Source organism: Podarcis muralis, chromosome 18 (assembly GCF_964188315.1).
Source record: "Podarcis muralis chromosome 18, rPodMur119.hap1.1, whole genome shotgun sequence".
NCBI classification, from domain to species: domain Eukaryota; kingdom Metazoa; phylum Chordata; class Lepidosauria; order Squamata; family Lacertidae; genus Podarcis; species Podarcis muralis.
Window position 1 is genome coordinate 6,313,163 of NC_135672.1, and position 21,229 is coordinate 6,334,391.

Below are 21,229 nucleotides of genomic sequence, written 5' to 3' on the forward strand. Positions count from 1 at the left end.
GGCCTTCAGAAGAGGTCCTGGACTTCTCCGCTGTCCCGGGGGCTTTTAAAGCCCTCCTGTCCCCGGAGCTTGCGGGGCGGGAGGTGGGGAGAAGGGCTTTTCTTCCCACCGCCAGCCTTCAGAACACACTGTCCCCGGACCTGGTCTGAAGGCGGTTTCCATAGGAACGCATTGATTGATTTTCAATGCATTCCTATGGGAAACCGTGCTTCGCAAGACGAAAAACTCGCAAGAAGAAAAAACTTGCGGAACGAATTAATTTCGTCTTGCGAGGCACCACTGTAAATAATAATAAACAATATGGTGTGCAGGCAACCTACGTGCACAGAGACCTGTAGCTGAACAACTGCCCGCGAATCCCACTCAAAAACACCCCCTCCCCACTAAAAAAACCCCCAACCAAACACATCAGCCAATACGAGCCCCCCATTCTTCACGCGTCTTCGAAGTCGCCCGCATTCCCACGTGCTGCAGGACCCGCCGCCACGCGGGCCGCCCCCGCCCCCTTCATTTGCATCTCCGCGCCTTCCCCGCTCCCCATTGGCCGGCGCGCCGCCTTCTGCTTTTCCCACGCCCGCCCGCCTCGGCCCCGCCCCTTTCTTTCTTCCCTCTCCCCCCCCGGGCCACGCCCCTCGGGGTGACGTCAGCCGGCGGAGGCTCGGGGAATGACATCACCTGCGAGGGTGGCCGCTCGGAGCCCGAGAGGGAGCGCGGAGCCGCAGTCTCTCTCTCTCTCCCCCTCCCTCTGCCAGCCGAGCATCCTCCTCTTTTCTCCCCCGCGCCCCCTTTTCGGCTGGGAGGGGAGAGCCCGGAGGGGGTCCGGCGTGGGGGTGGGCAGGAGGAGGACCGGGGGGGGGGATGCCGGACCGGGCTCCATGCGCCTTCCCCAGCCAGGCGAGGATGTGAGCCGCGGGAGCAGTTCGGCGGCGGCGGACCAGGTAAGGCGAGGAGGCTTTTTCTCCAGGGGAGGGCCCCGCGATTTGCATTGCATTATTGCATTGCATTGCATTGCATTGCATTGATTTTTTTCTTGGGGGGGGGGAGCGCAGGCAGTTAGCCTTTGCAATGATGCAAATCGCTTCCTCCCCCCCCCCCTCCATGCCATTGCAATGGGGAGGGGCGGCGGTGGCGGCGAGGTTGTTGCAACCTTGCAAAAAAAAAAAAAAAAAAATCGCACCCCCCCCCCATACTGTCTCTTCTCTTTCCACCCGTTCTTCTGAAATTGCATCGCTATTGGATGCTATATTTCCAAAATAATTGGGGGGGGGGGAGGGAAGAAGAAGGTGGGGGCGGGGCTGGTGGTGAGAGAAGGCTTTGCTTTCTGCGGGTCGGGGTTTTGGGAGGAGAAGGGTCGTTGTTGCAACGGTGGGGTGCTTCTTTTATTCCTGGGGGCGGCGGGGAATTGGAGAGGAGGGGAATAGGTGGGGGGGCAATGTTGCATTTTTGGGGGGAGGAAGGGGCTTCCGGAAGATTGAAATGTCTGTCTGCTGTTCGAGATGTGGTCATTTGGGGCGCGGGGGGGGGGGGCGAGAGGGTTGCGTGCAGCTACAATGGGGCGGCATGTAGAGGCTTGGACGGAGCAGGCGGCCTGGAGTTTGGGGTGGGGCTGCCTTGGAAGCTGAGGAGGTCTTTTGGCGGGGAGGGAAGAAGGGCTGCCGAAGCATTCTCCCCCCCCCCCTAGAATAATAAAAATAATAATGTTTGCAATGGACTTTATCCATGCATGGTGATGCTCTCTCTTTTTGTGTGCCGAAGCTGTTGTCGCTGGTCCACCAGCAGTTGCATTCTGAGGCTATTTTTTTATTTTTTTCAGAGTTGTGGCAGATAAACTCCTGGCTGGGGGTGAATGTGTAGAATTGTGGTCCTTTCTTTTTTTAAAAAAAACTGGACTGGCTGTACAGGTTGAGTTTGCCCAGAAGCAGCTGGTGAGGCGCTTGAAAGATGGGGAAAGTCATGGGTTGGGGCCACGAATGGGCGGGGGCAAAGGATCGTGTCCAGAGACTCCCCCAGCTGCGTGGCTGAGCATTTTGGGGAAGGCTAAGCAGCGAGACATCTGTCCAGACCACCTGATGGAGACAGGATGGAGCCTGGTGGGCAGAGGGAGGGGTTCAGCGCCACCCTCCCCGTCATGCCCCAAAGGCACACCTGGCGACTGTGGGGCTCCCCTCTTTGACTCATGGTGCCATCGATGAATTTAGTTTGGGTATCTGGGACTTGCCTCCTGCTGGCTGCCAGACTTGGGGTCTCTCTCAACTTCTTTGTGTGATGATGGGAGAGTCTGAGTTTTTTTTGGGGGGGGGGAATGAAAGGGAGGGTCCCTGGCTGATTCCAGAGGGTGGTTTTCTTCTCCCTCTGCAGGTGAGCTTTTCCCGTTCTGCCTCCCACCCACAGCTTCCCTTGTTGGGAAAAAAAGAAGACCCCTCCCTCTTTTCTCGCTGGGCACAGATATTTCTGCAAACTGCCTCCTGGCGGAATGGGGAGAGTGGGGCTTGCCCAGTGATGCGCTGAACCCATTTCCCTGCCCTGCAAGAAGACCCTAATACAACGCAAGCTCCTCTCTCGCCCTTACTGCGGGCCTCTTCCCGTTATATCTCCCCCCAACTCTTTGGGTCTTTCTGGATCCCCTCCTAATTTGCAGCTTGCCCTCACATGTTTGCGCAGTCCCGCACATGCATGCGCACCCCCCAGTTCAAAATAGGCATAACTCTGTGGTTCTTTCCACAGTGCACCATGTAGGTTTGTGGAAGACACCCCTCGATCTTCTCCGTTTGTCCTCCTTGTGGCCCTTTCCTTGCATAGTTCCATGCGCAGTCTGTGCACATAGCCCTGCAGCCTTCCGTTCCATCAGGTCCCTCACTCCTGCCTTCCCTTTGCCTTCCTCCTACCCCCGTCTCCCTCTCTTGTCTAGATCTGGCGGAGTCTCATAAGGAAGCCACACTTGTATATTCATAACACCTGTCGTAGGTGTTGCCATGTCTTGGAGATGTCCAGCATCTCAGGATGGTGGTGGTGGAACCGTCCAGCCACGTCCCACAGCCCTCTGCCAGGATTTAGTCCTTGAGACGTGGGGATTGAGGGGGGCGCTCTGGGCACGGAGGTGACGCCAACCCATTTGCTTCCCCAAACTTGGGACCCAATCTTTTATTGCCTTAAACTTTGGAATCCTGCTCCCTCCCCAACTTTGGGGAGGTCTCTCTGGCTGCTGATTTGGCTGTGCGAAAAGCTTCCCTTTAGGGTTCCCTTTCCACATAAAAGGTCAAATCAACCATCATTTCTCTCTCTCTCTCCCCCACTCCCACCCCGTTCTCGGCAGTGGTTGAGTCACAAAAGAGTTGGCAGTGGTCCCTTGGTGTGGCTCGTTCTCTTTCTCCCTCTCTCCATCGCAGAAGCCCTGCTGGTCCTTCTCCCGTCCAACTTGCCTCCGATGCCTCTCCAGCTTTCAGATCTCATCGCAAACCCAAACTGGCTCTCAAACAGGATGGATCTATCTGTCCAAACCCTGCCTCAAGACATCTCTTATTGGCTTGGCTGTGTTTTCCTTCTGTGTGTATTGATTGCTTTGTTCCCAAGGGGGCGTTGGAGGTCCTTCAATTTCCCCCCCTTCTCTCTCTCTCCTTGTCCGGTAGCTCAGGACGGACACCTTACCTTATATATTTGCGCTTTGATTTATCAAGTGGGGGCTCCTTTCTGTGAAATAAAATAATATAAAACGCCAGCCTCTAGTTGTTTCAGATAAATTGCTTTGATTCCCTTTTCTCTCTCTCATTTCTTTTTCAATTTTGGATGCAGAAGGGAAAAGGAATCCACCTCTTTAATGCTTATTTTATGTAGGGGTTGAGCTTGTGTGAGTGAGTGAACTAATCTCCCCTTCCTATAACCCCCCCCCCCTCCTCACTCATCCCCCCCACCCCCACCCCGGATTCAAAGCCGCTTTGTAATCGTACCCAGTTAAAATATTTCTGACATTTCAAATAGCCTTAGCTCATTTGTTCCTCTTCATTCTTGGCTGTGCTTCCTCTTGATGTGAAAAAAGCACCTTTTGCTTATGCCGAAGCAGAACGCAGCAATTGCTGGGGAGATGTATATCCCCACCAAATCTCTCCCCCCTCCCCCCGCCTGCTCCCGCTGTCCTTCTATTCATCGCCTTGTTGAGAATCCTGGATTTTCTCCACTGCTACGGATGAGGCAAATATAGGTACCATTACATCATTGATCGAAATGTACAGTGCATACATTTTCCTAGCCAGCCAGCCCTCCCGCCCCCCGCCACACCACCACCACCACACGCACTGGGTGGGATTGGAGGCTCTGAAATGGTGGTGTCTTGAAATATCTCTGGGGTGGGTGGGGGGGTGCCGTGCTAGCGCCCGCCCCCCAGCGAAAGCCCTCCTCTCCAAACACCTGATTGATTCAGGCATCTCAGTGGACAAATTGTTTCACTTGTTGATTCAGACGCAGGCGATAATAATAAACCCCTCTTTTAAAAATGAAACGGAGGGGGGGCATCTTCTTCCCACCCCCTGATCCCCTTCCTTTTTTATACCCCCCCCCCAATCTATCTCTTTGAAGCTTTGTTTGTGCGGTGAGCGGAATGCCAAGCAGAAATTCTGCAGGGAAAAAGGTCTGGTTGGAAATTTATGGAATTCTTCTTAATGAGCCAGCGTCTCAGAGCCGCCTAATTTTTTAAAAATGCATTTCTAAACACAAAACGACTCTCTCTCTCTGCCCCCCCCCAATCCTTTGGACTCTGAAAAAAGGGAATATATGTGGCGTCGTCAAAAGATGTCTCTATTTTAGCACCCAGAAAATTTTAAAAGTAAGCTGCAGGTCATGCAAAATGAGGTGGTACTCACGAAGAAAAAGGTGCAGAGAATTTAGAAAAAGGGAGGTTTGCCGAATACCCGCCAAGTCTGCATCACACACCTTGGGGGGGGGGGGTGCCAGTTCGCTTTGAATCCTTGGTTCTGAAAGAACCGGGGGAGGCGTGGTCTCCTGATGTGATGGGGAGGGGTGGTTTCCAGTGAGGAGGGGGTCCACGAAGAGAATGAGGAGTGGAAAGACGCAGCTCCGAACGATGGCACCCGGGCACACGATTCTGTTCCCGCTTTTGTAGCGCTCGGCTGAGTATCACCTGGCTAGATGGGGACCTGCTTTCTGGAGCGCATGGAGAAATGCGATGTTCCGTTTGGGGTGAGCTCCGGGCCTTAACACGAAACTGATTTAGAAACTGATTTATCTCCACTTCCCAGTGCCAGTCTGCTCTGAGGTCTGTGTAAATGGAGCGGAGAACCGTCGGAAGCGCCTCCGTTAACTTTTCGCCACTAACCCACCGTACCTTTACTCTTGCAAGATATGTCCAGCCCTCTGGGGGCTTTTCGGGACATTTTTTTCTTAAAAAAGCACCCTGCGTGCCGTGTGCGCGAGTGAGAATCCTTTAAAGTGCCTGGCTTGTGGGATATATATTTTTTTTGTTTTTAAAAAATGGTTTTGCAGCGGGATTGAGCCTGGAGTGGAAGCTCAGCTATCCAGACACGAATGGATTAAACTTGGAGCCCGTGGCAGATTTCCCCATAAAGCTCCTGAAATATATATCTATTTTTCCCTCCCTCTTAAACGGAGAAGAGATCCGTTTCCTGCGATCAATGGATTTATCGCTCGTCAAGTGCGCCACACCCTTGTCTTGGGGGCTACGAGGTTTCTTGAAACGGTTGCCTAGCGGGTTTTCTCTGGGTATATCAGTGGAAATGCTTTTTCAGGCAACTGTAAGCAACTGTTTTTTCTCCTCTCTCTGTGTGTATGTGTAAGTAAATATATATTACGTTTTTGTCTAGGTGTGGCAAACTTCGGTAACTGAGAATTTAAGCATCTAGTGCGGTTAAAATCGTATATGTATTTTTCCTCCCTGAGGGAACCCCTTTAGCTACCTCCAGAGCTTAATTCGCTTGTGGGATTTGCTGCCGCTAAATGAGTTGATTACTTTTTTTTAAAAAAAACCCATTTGGTTGATTCCAGTAGACCCATTGAAATGAATGAGCATGGCTCGCTTATCGTAAGGTTACCAGACGTCCCCGTTTCCCGGGGACAGTCCCCGGATTTACAAATCAGTCCCCATACAAAATCAATTGAAGTTGAAAAGTGTCCCCGGATTCGTTGAAAAAAACCTGGTAACCTTAGTGGGTCTACTCTGAGTAAGACCCGTTTGACAACAACCCAGCATCGTACACTGAAAAATACTCTTGGCGACGTGCAAAATGGAGGCTAGGTTTGTCAGCAGCGCTCGGCTCGGATAGAGGAATGGAGCCTCAATGTTAAAGGGCAGTCTACCTCCGAGCAGCAGATATTGGGTGAAGGCAATGAAGGAAGGATTGTTTGCTTTTGTGGGCTTCCCAAAGGGAACTAGAAACAGGATGTTGGCGAACCCTGGACATGATCCAAAAGGGATCTCATGCTTGCAATGCCTTTCTTTTTGAGATCCGGCCAGAACTCTGCAGAACATCTATGAAGCATCCCTACTGCTTCTTCTTCTTGTGGTTCCACTAGGCAGGGCTGGAAGGAAAATGGCAACTGGGGCTTCGTAGCAGGAAACATGAAAAGGAATCCATAACCCTGGCATTTTTGGGGGGATGGCAGCATTCTTTGGGTCTTGTGGCATAACCTGCAGCGCCTCCGTCTGAAAGGAGAGGTTGCTCAGTGTGAATTAAGAGGGAGGCGTTGGCGATTGTCTTTCTTCTTGCATCTTATTAAACTCTTTGGCAAATGGCTCCCGAAGACCATTCCTTAAGGTACTTGCTCCTGCCAGTCGTCGTGGGAAAGGAGGGTCGTTGTGGGGTGCGAGAGGGATGGGTGTGGAGGATTGTGGGTTTCTATGTGGGCGAGAGGTTGTGCCAGCTGCAGTTCATATAGTGCTGTCCCTGAGCTCACAGAGCTTTACAGTCTAAATTTTGATGGGTGACCCATGGGGCAAACTCGGCAACATTCGATTGCGGTAGCACCAGGACCGGCAATCGTCTTCCTCCTCCTCTTTGTGGTGGCGTAGAATTCGGGTGGCTTTTATTTTTTAACCTCTCGCATAAATTCACAGATAAACATCCAAGAGGCAGCCTGTCTTCCCTCTTTGTCTCTTGTTCGTTTGCCGGAGGGTCTCGGGGAAAAAGGCACTTAGATGGCTGGGTGCTCTTGGAAACGGGAAACTGGGTTAAGGTCTGTCCTGCCAAGGTTCCTCTTACACTAGGGATGGGGGCAGATGTTGCCGGACACTCGTTGGTCTGGCCGGTGGTCATGGGTGGCTGGAGTTGGAGTCCAGCGCTCTCTGGAGGACCGCAAGTTCCCCATCCTTGTCCATAGCCCAATGAACCTTTTCCAAGGAGGCCAATGCCATATCTGGTGGCAATGAGTCCCACAGATACACTCGCAAGGAAGAATTTCGACTTGCTAGTGTATTAGTTTCTGGAAAGCGGTTTCCAGCTTTCCACCTCTCGTTGCATATTGTTCTTATTCTGGATAAGCATGTTATCAGAGATTCCAGGAAGCCAAGCCACAAGTAGATTTTCACTGGCGCCTTTTGCACTTTTGGAGCGCTGGGCTAGGACCTACGAGGCCCGGGTTCAAATCTCTACACTCAGCCATGAAGCTCACGGGGTCAGTCGCTGCGTTTTCTTAGACTAGCCTACTTTCAGGGTTGTTGTGCAGATAAAATGGGGAAGAGGGGAGGAAAACCGCATTGAGCGCCATGTCCAGGAAAGGTAGAATAGCAATAAAATTAAAAGTAACCGGGGGGGGGGGGGAGCAAAACCTAAAACTGATTTTGCTGGTATTATTAAGTAACATAATTTGATTGATGTGTGGAGAGCCCTTTATAAAAAAGAATATTTTTACATCTTACTCATTGAGCTATAAAATTACTGTAGGGTGCATTATGTACTTATGCCACTTAAATGTAAAATAAAATTTAAAAATAACCGAGTTGTGAATGGACTTAGGTGAGCCTTGCCCATTGTTTCCAGAAGGTCTACTCTGAGCAGGGCTCACCTATTAACAACGCCCAGTTCACAAGCTAGATAAAAGTGAGTCCTTTAGCGACTCGGCTGAACGATCCCCCTTTTTTATTTTTGAAAAAAGATTAAATGTAGTTTCTCCTCTCTCTTTCTCCACCTGTGTTAGAAACTCAGGTGTACAAACTAGGTGCCAAATGGATCCTTAAACCAAGGTTAGAGTCGCCAAAATGGAACGTCTAGTTGCCATTTTGGGACAAGACAGCTCAAAAGTCTTGTTTTTCGAACGACGGACTGACGGATTGATTCTCAGTTAAACATCTGGCTAGTTCGGAGGACAACCCTGACCTTGGTTAAGAGCTTTGAGAACGTAAAGAAGTCCACATACGTATCAGTTTCTTCCTACCTGTTTTTCCTAATTGTGAGATGGACCATTCATAATGTAAGAATATTCTTCACAACTGCGAACAGGGGTGGGGGGGGGTGGGGGAAGCGAAAATAAGTCACAACAATTAACTCCGACATCGTTACTGCTCTTGCTCAGGGTGTATAGTGAGGGGGAAGCATGTTGGTTCCTGAAATTCATTCTGATTGTGTAGGTTAAATATAATTGATTCAAGTCTACAGGGTGTGGAATGAGTGCGTCAAAACAGTCAAGGTGCAAGGATGCATGCACCTCGGCTTCTTGGTCACAAGTAGTCCGTAAAGGTAAAGGGACCCCTGACCATTAGGTCCAGTCGTGGCCGACTCTGGGGTTGTGGCGCTCATCTCGCTTTATTGGCCGAGGGAGCCGGTATACAGCTTCCGGGTCATGTGGCCAGCATGACTAAGCCGCTTCTGGCGAACCAGAGCAGCGCACGGAAATGCAGTTTACCTTCCCGCCGGAGCGGTGCCTATTTATCTACTTGCACTTTGAGGTGCTTTCGAACTGCTAGGTTGGCAGAAGCAGGGACCGAGCAATGGGAGCTCACCCCGTCACGGGGATTCGAACCGCCGACCTTCTGATCGGCAAGTCCTAGGCTCTGTGGTTTAACCCACAGTGCCACCCGAGTCCATAGTTGGGTGCAAAATGCAGCTGGCTAATTTCGAACACTGTTCTCTGCCCTACCCATGTGTTGCCCCGCAACCTGTCATCGTCTTAAGTCATCCTTAAGCTGTCCTTTGCCATCTTGCTGGCGTTGACTGGAGTTGTAGTTTCAGATCCCAAACTTCTGGAGGCTGCCAGGTTGCCAAATCTGTTCCCTCCCTCCCTCTCGTTCATATTTATATTGAACTTCCTTTTCAAAATAGGAAATATAAAAATGCCTCGTATCCGAGTCCAGAGAGGGAGAATTTTACTGCAGAGACATGATGGCATCAAAAGGCACTGTGGCTGGCAGGGAGAGTTTCCACAACCTGTGAATCAACCGGTTTTGTTAAGGAATATTTTTAGCCAAGTTCTTAGAAGGCTGCCAGTGAAGAATTCCTCCTTTTTGAAGAGGTCCTGGGGCTTAGACGAAAGCTTTGGCATTCAAAGGGGATGAGGCCTGGACATCAGTTGTGAAGGAAGCCTCCTCTGTGTATGCCCGCGAGCGGTTTTATTCATTTGTTTGTGTTTGTTTCATAAAACGTATCCACTGCTTTACGATTTTTTAAAAAAGCCAACACTCTCAAAGCCATTTACCAAAAGCAATAGCATTATCAGTAAAAATAGCTAAAAGCAACTATTACGTTTTTTTAGAAGGTTAAAATCATCGGTGATAAGCTAAACGCAGATTAAAACACGCACCAGCAGTATGTTTTTATATCTTCCTTATTTATGTATTTAACAAAATTTATGTATCGATTGTTGGGAAGAAAACCTTTTCAGCAGTTTACGGAAAATATTTAAACTGTCAATGAAATACAGTGGTACCTTGGTTTGCAAACAGTCTGGTTTGCTTATGTTTTGAATTAAAAACACGTCAAACCCGGAAGTGCGTGTCCCGGTTTGCAAACTTTTTTTTGGATTACAAGCCTTTTTATTTGGGATTATCAACAAAAAAAATTTGGAGGCCCCATTGGCGAAAGCGTGCCTTGGGTTACAACCCGTTTTGGTTTACAAACGGACCTCCGGAACGGATTATGGTTGTAAACCAAGGTACCACTGTGTAGTTAAAACAACTAAAGGCGTTAAATTTGTTTAGAATCAGCAGTAGAAGAGATGACAGCATGTTGACATCTGTGTGTCTGAATAGAGTCGTTTAAACAAAAACCTTTTAAGGTGGGCACCAAAAAGAGCACAGCAAAGGCGTCCAGAGGCAGGGAGTTCCAAAGTTCCCACACCTAGAAGATTGATTTCTCACAAATGTGGAAGGAGTATTATGTGGCTCTTTCCACTTTCTCACATGTATACTTACAGAATACAAGGCCCTGGTTCTTGCAATTATGCCATCCACTTTATGAGTAGGCATAGTGAAATAAAAAAAAGTAAGGTCTTATATATATAATAAATGTTCGTAAATGTACCAAGCAAACACGTACATAAATATATAAACCACATGTCTGAAGCAGCACAAGAAAACAGCCCTGGAACCATTTTTGACTCCCAAACTGACCAAATGATTTCTCTTCAAGGTCAAGAAAAATGGAAAAGCCTCCCCATTGTCTTTTCCTTCACAAATCCTGTCTTAAGGGTATGAATAGGGTGAGCCTGTGACCTGGCTCAGGAACGAAGTATTTGTCATTACAAAAGACTGGCCAGGCTCCCCAGGGTATCCAATCAACTGAGCATTAACAGGTAACCTGCCAGACAGAAGGTAAACAACGCACTCAGATTTCTGTTGTAGACCGCCCTTTCTGTGATGTAGGTATGATGTTTCTGGGGGTGGTCTTGGACTCCAGGGCAGGCAATTTAAAATGTCTATATAAGGACGAGCACACCTTCGTTCAGGGTCCTCCTCCTCCTCCTCCTGCGTGTGAGGGGAGCACCCTGTTGCAACAGTTCAATAAAAATCAGGCTTACGAGCTGCTTTGCTTCTCAATATTCTCTGGCTGTCCTCCGTTATTTTCTCCGACCGATGGAGAACCTGCAAAGGACTCTATAAGGGCTCTTGTGTCCCCCATAAGGGAATAAGGGCAGATTTACGTTTATTACAATAGCTTCTAAAAAATACATTGGTTAGGAGTTGCTAAGCTTTGGGTGGTGGTGATCTGCCAGTGATCGGTTGAGGAATGTTGAGCAAACGCCTCGTAAAATATCCTCTCCTTGTCTTTGCCAGCTTCTGCTATAGTTTGTGACGAAGGTGGCAGGGCTAAATGGGCTAGCCAACATTCATGAGGACTAGCGATGGCTCTCAGTTGTTGCTGGTTTTTTAACTTTGCAAGGCAAAGAGAAGCTGCCGGGTGAAGTATGCTGGACAGGGAAGAGTTGTGGACCTGTGAATACAGGTGGCCACAGGTGAAGCGACTCGAGGGAGGCCCATTCCTACCCTGCAGGGAAACACATCCAAACCTCTGCAAAGAATGAAAACCACAGCCCCACAAGGGTTGCGGCCATTTTGTTCCCGTGAGTGAAATTGGCCTTTGTGCACGACCACGTTTTTGACTGCGAGTTGGCCGGCGGGCTGACTTGAGCCATCTGGAACCATTGCTTTTTCTTTTTAAAAAACCCGAACATAACTGTTCTCCGTTTTGTGGCACATCCTAGGGAAAAGGAGGAATCTGTCTTTAGTCTCCTTAAATCTTAATTGGATTCCCCCACAGAATCCCCCAGATTTTGCTGCCCAGTTTCCCACCGCCCATCATTCCCGGTCAAAATTTGACCTAGAAGTTGCTGTAAGCAAAAAGCAACGTCTGCATGTGTGCGCGCGCTCATGTGTGTGTACACACACAAACACTCACACACTTACAGGGAGAGAGAGATCAATATTATGCAAATCTTATTGCGGTTTTATTTTTCAGCTCCTCTTGACTTGGAATTGTGTTTGAGTTGACTGTGAATTGTGCTTTCCTGTGAAATACTAATTGGAGTTTTGGTGCGTGTAGATTTCATGCATTTTTTGATGGGGGGGAAGGGGGGTCCAGGGTGGTAGCTGGTGACCCGAGTGTTTGGCTAGCTGCCTGGTTCTTAGGAGACTGGAGCCGATGACTTTTGGGGGGGTTTCTTGTGTGTCCCCCCCAAATGCGTCAACCTACCTGAAAGAGATTTTAGCCTTGTTCTCGGAGGGAATTCCTGCTGATGCCTGCGATCTCATGACGAGGGAGAGATGTGATGCCATCAAGACCCTGGATTGCGTTTCTTCATTCTTTTCTGGAAATATTTATCTTTTTTTTAAAAAGGATGCACGGTATTTCTGTCAATCATTTGCTCTGTCCTGAACGCTTCAGGGTGGAGCTGAGGAACCAGTTGCTTTCGGCAGGAAGGATGAGGGAAGAGACTCTGGATTTTCTCCTGTGCAGAATAATATTGCACTGCTCTGTTCTTTATCTTTTAAGTGGCTGCCCATTGATCAAAATTTCCTAGGTGGCTTAAGAAGTTGAAAGACCATGTGGTATTTAAAAATGCAATTTTTGGGTGTATTGGGCTAAAAAATGCAATTTGGGGGGGTGTTGGGCTAAGGGCCCACCTGCACTGTATATTAGAAGTAGGATTGCAGCACTTTAAGACAGTCCTATCTTGGTTTCCCCCCAAAGAGTCTTTTTTATTTATTTATTTTAAAAAAGCCTTTATTTTAGCACTCAACAATAACATAACAATCAACAATAACTAAAACAACAATTCGCCATTCGCTACAGTCAACCAACCATCCTTAACAATACATAACATTACAAAACCTCGCAGCTAGATCAACATTCCATTGTTTTTTATCTGTATCTGTTTTACATAACAAAAAGAGATAGAAAAAAGAGAGAAAAAAGAAAATGGAAAGAAATCCCCCCCCCCCCAAAGAATCTTGGGAAGTGTAGTTTTGCTGAGAGCTGTTAGGAGACAACTCTGTTCCCTCTCACAGAACTACAATTCCCAGCATTCTCTGGGAAGAGAGATTGACTCTGGGAACTGTACCTCTGGTGGGGGTGAGTGGGAATAGGGGCTTCCTCACAGCACCCTCAACAAACTACATTTCCCAGGATTCCCTGGGGGAAGCCATGACTGTTTAAAGTGGCACGATTCCGCTTTAGATGGATAGTGCAGACAGGACCAGTGTATAGTCTTAATAAAGAAGACGTTCCGAGGTTGACATGGAAGGAGAACCTGCTCCCGATTGCTTTCTCCTCTTTTACCCAAGTATTTTGTTTTATTTTGACTGCCTGCAAATGTCCAGGGTCTCTGGCTCGGTGGCTGCTTTTATCTAGAGATGCCAGATTTTGACCCCGTCGCGCGTGGGCCCGTCCATGCTCATTCCACCTTTTGCTTATCGATTCAGCCTTTTTTGAAATTTTTAAGCTTATTTATTTTTGGTTCTTAGGCTTCGCGGTGCAGCCTTTTTAGGCTGGAAAGGCTCCCACAATCCCCCGCTGGTTTGTGTCTGGAACAAAATGGCTGCCACTCTTATGGCAGAACCCTGGCTCATTGTGGGATTTTGAATTTTTTCCTTTCTCTCTCTCTCTTCCCCGTTCCTGACAAAAGCCTTTGGGTAATTACACAAAGAGGCTGCTATATTTCAACCATCAGAAATCTCTTTTTTTCTTTTTTTTCTTTTTTGCGGCGCTGAGGCAGAGGGAGATCTCGCCTGCGTCCGCTTCCTTAATTGATTATTGGAAACTGTTAATTGGGCCTTGCCAGGATGGGATATAAATTTAATGAGATCGCTGGCATTCTGCCTCCCCGTTCCAGCCCTCCCCTTGGCTTCCTGAGGTTCGGTGGAAATACATTTTTAGATTGTTGAAACCCCTTAGGTGAGAACATGGGTCATCCTTTTTCGATGGCCCTTTGAACTCTTTTGCAAGGTAGAGGCCTCTCAGGTTTTGCTGAAACCCTGCAAAAGCAGGCTTCTTCCTTTCTGGAAGTCGAGCCTACGGACCCAGAAGGCCTCTGTGGAAAGATGGGACATGCACTCTGCACATGTTCAGAGTTAGCAAGCGCCTTGCTTCGCAAGCTCCCATCCTATAGGAAAGTGAGGATGGAGGGTTGCGTGTCTTTTGAACCTAAGGACCCACCGCAAAGTCTATTGAAAAGCCTCACATCTCAGGGGAATTAAAGAGGGCATCTCCTAGCTCAGTTGGTAAAACATAAGACTCTTAATTTCAGGGTTGTGGGTTCGAGGGCCACATTGGGTGAAATATTTGTGCTCTGCACGGGTTTGGACTGCATAACTCTCTCAGACTTAGTCCCTCCCAAATTTACAATTCCATGATTCTATTTATGTGGCTTGTCTGCATCTAAATTATAGTGTGTCTCTCTCTCTCTGTCTCTCTCTCACACACAATATTTAATTGTACAGCTTTCTCCCCCAATGCAAACCACAGAGTTCCACAAAGAGGGCGCCACTACCAAGAAGGCCCTCCGCCTGGTTCCCTGTAACTTCACTTCTTGCAGTGAGGGAACTGCCAGAAGGCCCTCAGCGCTGGACCTCAGTGTCCGGGCTGAATGATGGGGGCGGAGACACTCCTTCAGGTATACTGGGCCGAGGCCGTTTAGGGCTTTCAAGGTCAGCACCAACACTTTGAATTGTGCTTAGAAACGTCCTGGGAGCCAGTTAAGATCCTTTAGGACTGGTGTTATATGGTTCCGGTGGCTGCTCCCAGTCACCAGTCTGGCAGTCACATTCTGGATTAGGTGTTGTTTATGAGTCACCTTCAAAGGCAGCCCCACGGAGAGCGCATCGCAGCAGTCCAAGCAGGAGGTAACCAGAGCATGCACCACTCTGGCGAGACAGTGTGCGGGCAGGTGGCGTCTTAAGCTGCCCTGGACACACAATTAACCTGCACTTCCGTGGACAGCTCTGAGTCCAAAACGACCCCAAGGCTTCATCTGCACCCATGCTTTTCTTTTCTTTTTTTTTAAATGATATTTATTAAAGATTTCGGGACGCAGGTGGCGCTGTGGGTTAAAGCCTCAGCACCTAGGACTTGCCGATCGAAAGGTCGGCGGTTCGAATCCCTGCGGTGGGGTGCGCTCCTGTCGTTCGGTCCCAGCGCCTGCCAACCTAGCAGTTTGAAAGCACCCCCGGGTGCAAGTAGATAAATAGGGACCGCTTACCAGCGGGAAGGTAAACGGTGTTTCCGTGTGCTGCGCTGGCTTGCCAGATGCAGCGATGTCACGCTGGCCACGTGACCCGGAAGTGTCTGCGGACAGCGCTGGCTCCCGGCCTATAGAGTGAGATGAGCGCACAACCCTAGAGTCTGGCAAGACTGGCCCGTACGGGCAGGGGTACCTTTACCTTTACCTTTTTATTAAAGATTTAATAGTTACAGGGGGGAAAAGAAAAAAGAAACAATAAAAAGTTAAACAAAACAAAACAATACCTTACAATACATCAAAGAAGAAAAAAAGAAAAAAACCATAAAGCAGAACAATAAGAAAAACAATAACATTTAGAAACACACCCAATATTTTCGTATCTTTATCTTTCATTTACTTGTTTCATCGACCTCCTCACGCCTCCCTTTTTTGTATTCTAGTTCAATTAGCTATTTCAGCAAATCCTTTCCATCTTTCTCAATTTTTGTTCTATAATTTATCTTAACACAATCTGACCTTAAATTTTACGCTTTGGCCCATTAACAATCTATTTTTACTTAATTCTTAATGCACCCATGCTTTTCAACTAGCCGCAGTTTACTGTTACATTCAAAAAAGGACAAGCTTGGGCTAGCTTTAACTATGGTTTTGCCCAAGCAAGCCAAGAGCTGGCTTGCTTGGGTAAACTAAGGTTAAATCTATTTGCGGTTCCTGGTTCAAATGGAGTGGAACAAACTTTTTTTTGTGGGGTAGTTAAAATGGACGCAGGTCGGTCGTATCTCCTGAAGCCCTTTGCTTTGGTTTGGGGAAGAGGTTTCTGCATGCAACAGTAAACCATGGTTAATGGTGTATCCAAACCACGCTAATGGTGCTTGTTGCAGTTTACCTAGAGCAGCAGTAGCTGAAATCGTTGACTAAATGCCCATTTCATAATCCAGTGCAGAACTGGCTACAGTAGTGTTAAGCGAAGGTTGCATGGCAGTGGAAAGCAGTGTGCACTAGTGGGTGGAACAGACTGTGTGAAAAATGGTAGTTTGCGCCAAGTACACAAGAGTTCTCTGTTGTAGCTAAAATGCTGGATTGTGAGAAGGCCTTTGTAGTCAAATCAAAGTGGCTCTTGTGTCGCTGATTTTCGAAAACGTTCCCTGTTTTGTCCCGAGCCGTAGCTATCTTTGACGGGCGGAAAGATAAATTAGGCACATGGAGTATATAAAAACAGCACCGAACGTTTCATTCAGGACAGAAAGAGTGCGAAACTGAGCTCAGATTAATCTGTGGAACAGCTTAAAGCAAACCCCCCCCCCCAACTACGGGGGCGTAGTTTTCTCGCTAATTTGTGACTTGTTCCCACAACTGCGCTTGAGGCTCGGCTTTGAGGGGGTGTCCTCGTGCGGAATGCGAGATTGCTGGGAAATATTTGAGATTCTTGGTGTTAAAGGGCTCTTTAACAGATAAAATTCAAGGCGCTCGCGGTTTAAAGAAAATTGACAATCGACCACCAGCAGCTGGGGTTTTTACTTTTTAACTTTCCTTTACTCTCTGCCAGTAAATTCGAGTCGGAGAAACAGAGGAAGCATTAGAATCACAGAACTGCCGAGTTCCCAGGGTAGGACTCGAACCCACAACCCTGAGATTAGGCGTCTCATGCTCTACTGGCTGAGCTGGCACACAACTCAGTATAGTCAGCACTGACTGGCAGCGGCTGCCCAGCCCTACCTATTTTGATCGTCTGCGCAGTCACGAGCGGCGAAACCCGGAAGCAACGCGCTCCGTTACTTCCGGGTCGCCGCAGAGCGCAACCCGAAAGCGCTCAACCTGAAGCGTATTTATCCCGAGGTATGACTGTACAGTGGTACCTCGGGTTACATACGCTTCAGGTTACAGACTCCGCTAACCCAGAAATATTACCTCGGGTTAAGAACTTTGCTTCAGGATGAGAACAGAAATCGTGCTGCAGCAGCAGGAGGCCCCATTAGCTAAAGTGGTGCTTCAGGTTAAGAACAGTTTCAGGTTAAGAACGGACCTCTGGAACGAATTAAGTACTCAACCCGAGGCACCACTGTAAATCAAACGGGGGAGGCGGGTGCGCTTGGGCGCTCTCCACTAAGTTAGGCCCGGCGCCCGTTTCGTATTCTGCACGGCCTGGCGCCCGCTTTGTATTCTGTGCCGCACCGTTTGATGATTCTCCATTTGGTTTTTCGCCTCCATGTGTCCCTAACCATCTGCATCCATCCTGCCTAAGCAGCGCTGCCGCGATTAAGCTGTTTGGGCCCAGTCTCTCTCTCTCTCTCTCTCTCTCTCTCTCTCTCTCTCTCTCTCTCTCTCCCTTCCTTCCTTCCCCTGCTTTGCTTTATTCTTCCCTCTCCTCCTCCTCTCCTCCCTATCTTAACGTTGAATTATGAAGGCATTTGTATGCCGATGAGGGTGTCCATTTGGGCCTGATGGCTTACTCCGATCTGCCCTGCTGGAAGAAAAAAGATGGTCTCCCAGACTCCAATTAATGATCACGTTAGTAACTATTTATTTTCCTTTGGCAGCTTGTTTACTGAGAGGCAGGAGATGAATGGGGCAGCGAGAGGCAGAATGCGGACCCCGCCTGCCTACCAAGCTGGGAAGTTGGAGCTCTTCAGCTTTGGGGCGGGGGGGGGGGGTCTGGGCTGTTGTTGTTGTTGTTTTGCTTTTGTTGTAAACAACAACCTGCCCTTTTCCCCTTACGGGGGTATCCAAGAGCCCATATAGAGTCCTTACATAGGTTCCTTATTGGTAGGAGAAAATAACAGAGGCCAACCAGAGAATATTGAGAAGCAAAGAAGCTAGTAAGCCTGATCTTTATTGATCTGTTGCAACAGGGTCCTCACTCGCCCGTAGGAAAGGAGGAACCCTGAACAATGGCGCGCAAAGCCTTATATAGACTTTTGAAATTGCCACCCTGTAGCCCAAGACCGGGACGCGGGTGGCGCTGTGGGTTAAACCACAGAGCCTAGGGCTTGCTGATCAGAAGGCCGGTGGTTCGAATCCCCACGACGGGGTGAGCTCCCGTTGCTCGGTCCCTGCTCCTGCCAGCCTAGCAGTTCGAAAGCACGTCAAAGTGCAATTAGATAAATAGGTACCGTTCTGGCGGGAAGGTAAACGGCGTTTCCGTGCGCTGCTCTGGTTCGCCAGAAGCGGCTTAGTCATGCTGGCCACATGACCCGGAAGCTGTACGCCGGTTCCCTCGGCCAATAAAGCGAGATGAGCGCCGCAACCCCAGAGTTGGCCACGACTGGACCTAATGGTCAGGGACCCCTTTATCTTTACCTAGCCCAAGACCACCCCACAATACATCATACCTACATCACAGAAGGGCTGAAATCTGAGTGCTTTGTTTACCTGCTGTCTGCCAGGTTACCTGTTGAATGGTCACTTGATTGGATTGCCTGGGGAGCCTGGCCAGTCTTTTGTAATGATAAATACTTACTGTAGTTCCTGGACCAGATCACCCTATTCATATCTTAAATATGTCCTTAAGACAGGATTTGTGAAGGAAAGAGACAATGGGGAGGTTTCCCACTTAGTTTGGGAATCAAAATGGTTCCAGGTTGGTCTTCCTGTGCTGATCTATGTACATTCTTGGTTGGTATGCTTATGAACATTGTTGTTGTTGTTGTTTAGTCGTTTAGTCGTGTCCGACTCTTCGTGACCCCCTGGACCAGAGCACGCCAGGCATTCCTGTCTTCCACTGCCTCCCGCAGTTTGGTCAAACTCATGCTGGTAGCTTCGAGAACACTGTCCCACCATCTCGTCCTCTGTCGTCCCCTTCTCCTTGTGCCCTCCATCTTTCCCAACATCAGGGTCTTTTCCAGGGAGTCTTCTCTTCTCATGAGGTGGCCAAAGTCTTGGAGCCTCAGCTTCAGGATCTGTTCTTCCAGTGAGCACTCAGGGCTGATTTCCTTCAGAATGGAGAGGTTTGATCTTCTTGCAGTCCATGGGACTCTCCAGAGTCTCCTCCAGCACCAGAATTCAAAAGCATCAATTCTTCAGCAATCAGCCTTCTTTATGGTCCAGCTCTCACTTCCATACATCACTATTGGGAAAACCATGGCTTTAACTATACGGACCTTTGTTGGCAAGGTGATGTCTCTGCTTTTTAAGATGCTGTCTAGGTTTGTCATTGCTTTTCTCCCAAGAAGCAGGTGTCTTTTAATTTCGTGGCTGCTGTCACCATCTGCAGTAATCATGGAGCCCAAGAAAGTAAAATCTCTCACTGCCTCCATTTCTTCCCCTTCTATTTGCCAGGAGGTGATGGGACCAGTGGCCATGATCTTCGTTTTCTTGATGTTGAGCTTCAAACCATTTTTTGAATCATATTTCAAACCTTATTATGAACATTACCATATATCTAAGACCTCAAAATTCCTATCACACTTTTAACTCCCCATCTCCATTCTTTGTCTTATGGGGCAATACAGTTTGGCACCATTCCCATGATCTGTGTCCCTCCAGGCTTCCCCAGTCTCTAGGCCAGCCTTTGCCCACCTGCTACCTGATTGATTGATTGATTGATTGATTGATTGATTGACTGACAGCACTCGCATCTCCTCCAATGAGCTCAAGGTGGTGTATGCGATTCTCCTCCCCATTTTACCCTTACAAAAGCCCTGCGAGGCTGGCTAGGCTGTGAGTGAGTGACTGGCTCAAAGTCCCATGCAGCGAGCTTCATCATGGCTGAGTGGGAGGATTTGAACCCTGGTTTTGACACCCTGCTGGCTCCCGGTCCCTTCAACAGCCCCCACGGGTACTTGGCTGCTGTCCCCAATCTCTTCCCTTAGGCCAGAGAGGGCAAACGTTTCCCTGTAAGCTTGCATGTAAAGGGCGATTGTGTTGATGGTAAGGCTGTTTCGATTCTGTTCTTGCGGGGGAACGGAACTGAAATAAAATACTGGAAATGACCTTTCCCAGAAGCCAGCTTTTGTTCAGCTTTAATCACTTTACACTATTTCTTTTTACTATCTCAAAAAAGCACCTGCGTTGGGGTTTTCATATGCAAATGTAGTTAAATTTAATTGATTGGATCTCATGAAAAGGCAGACTTATTAGTCAACTAAAATTCTTTTAATTGTCTGACAGCTCTAATAGTTCTTGATTTTGATTAAAATGGTCTAATTTGTGAGTTGTGTGTGTGTCAGTCATGAGAGCCAGCGACTTGGGGACTGCCTGGTTTTTCCTACGTCAGGGGTTGCTTTTTATTTCATTTTCAGGACCTTGACTCTTCCAGATGGATGATGTGCTTGCAAACCGCTTTCCTTAGGGGAGCCCACACAAAAAACCTACCTTTCAGTGGCACACATGGTTTGGTCTTCATGCGTCTTTGATTTCTCTTCGTAGGCAGTGAGCGCATAATCAGATGCGTAGTTGAAGCAATCCACCACATGTTCAAAGATGGTTCGGAGGATGATTTCTCTTCCTTTGCCCCCGCAGTCTTCAAAATTGGTTTGGGCTGCTAGGGGCTCCCTCTCTTCTTCCTCCGCAGCAGCTCTTTGCCGGGACCTTGAGATGTTCTGGATGGGGAGAGGGTGCAGACCCCATTCCATCGCAGGGGGTTGGGCTGGATGACCTTTAAGGTCCCCCAACTCTACAATTCTATGATTATGATGTGCACCCAAAAAAAAAATAGTACTGCATGAGTACGTATGCAATCCTAAAGGACGTTATTTTCATCCGTCAGACTCAAACCTGACTTTTCGATTAACAGCTAGACTTTACTTTTAAAAAATGCTGACTTGAAAAGTGCGACACAAAACACCCCAATTTTCCTGATCTTTTATCTCTTAACTAGACTAGACAAGGAGCTAGCACAAATCGACCAAAACAGATTAAGGTTTCTCCCTATTTCTGTCCTACGTGCGTGATTTTATTCGCACGCCTCCTTTTCACCGTTCGAACCGTGCTCAATAGGCAGCTAATGGCATGAAAGGAATACGTAACAAAAGGAGTCATAAACAGTAAACCAAACGTTAAAAAAAAATACGCAACCAAAGCGAACAATTTCCACGTAAATTGCAACACGGCGCAAAATAAAAGATGCAAAATTCCAACAGCAAACCCCACCGCCACAATA

At 48.3% G+C, this 21,229-nt stretch overlaps 1 protein-coding gene across 2 annotated transcripts in view; it reads left to right on the top strand.

The window, feature by feature from the left end:
- The first annotated feature begins 812 nt into the window (after nt 1-812).
- Nucleotides 813-21,229, top strand: part of PTPRS (protein tyrosine phosphatase receptor type S) — a 295,013-nt gene continuing 274,596 nt past the window's right edge. Inside the window, exon 1 of one of the 2 annotated variants that reach the window (XM_077922007.1) lies at nt 813-938. The gene's annotated coding sequence lies outside the window, so the exon portion shown is untranslated. The remainder of the gene's footprint in view (nt 939-21,229) is intronic. The other variant, XM_077922006.1, reaches the window with a different exon arrangement.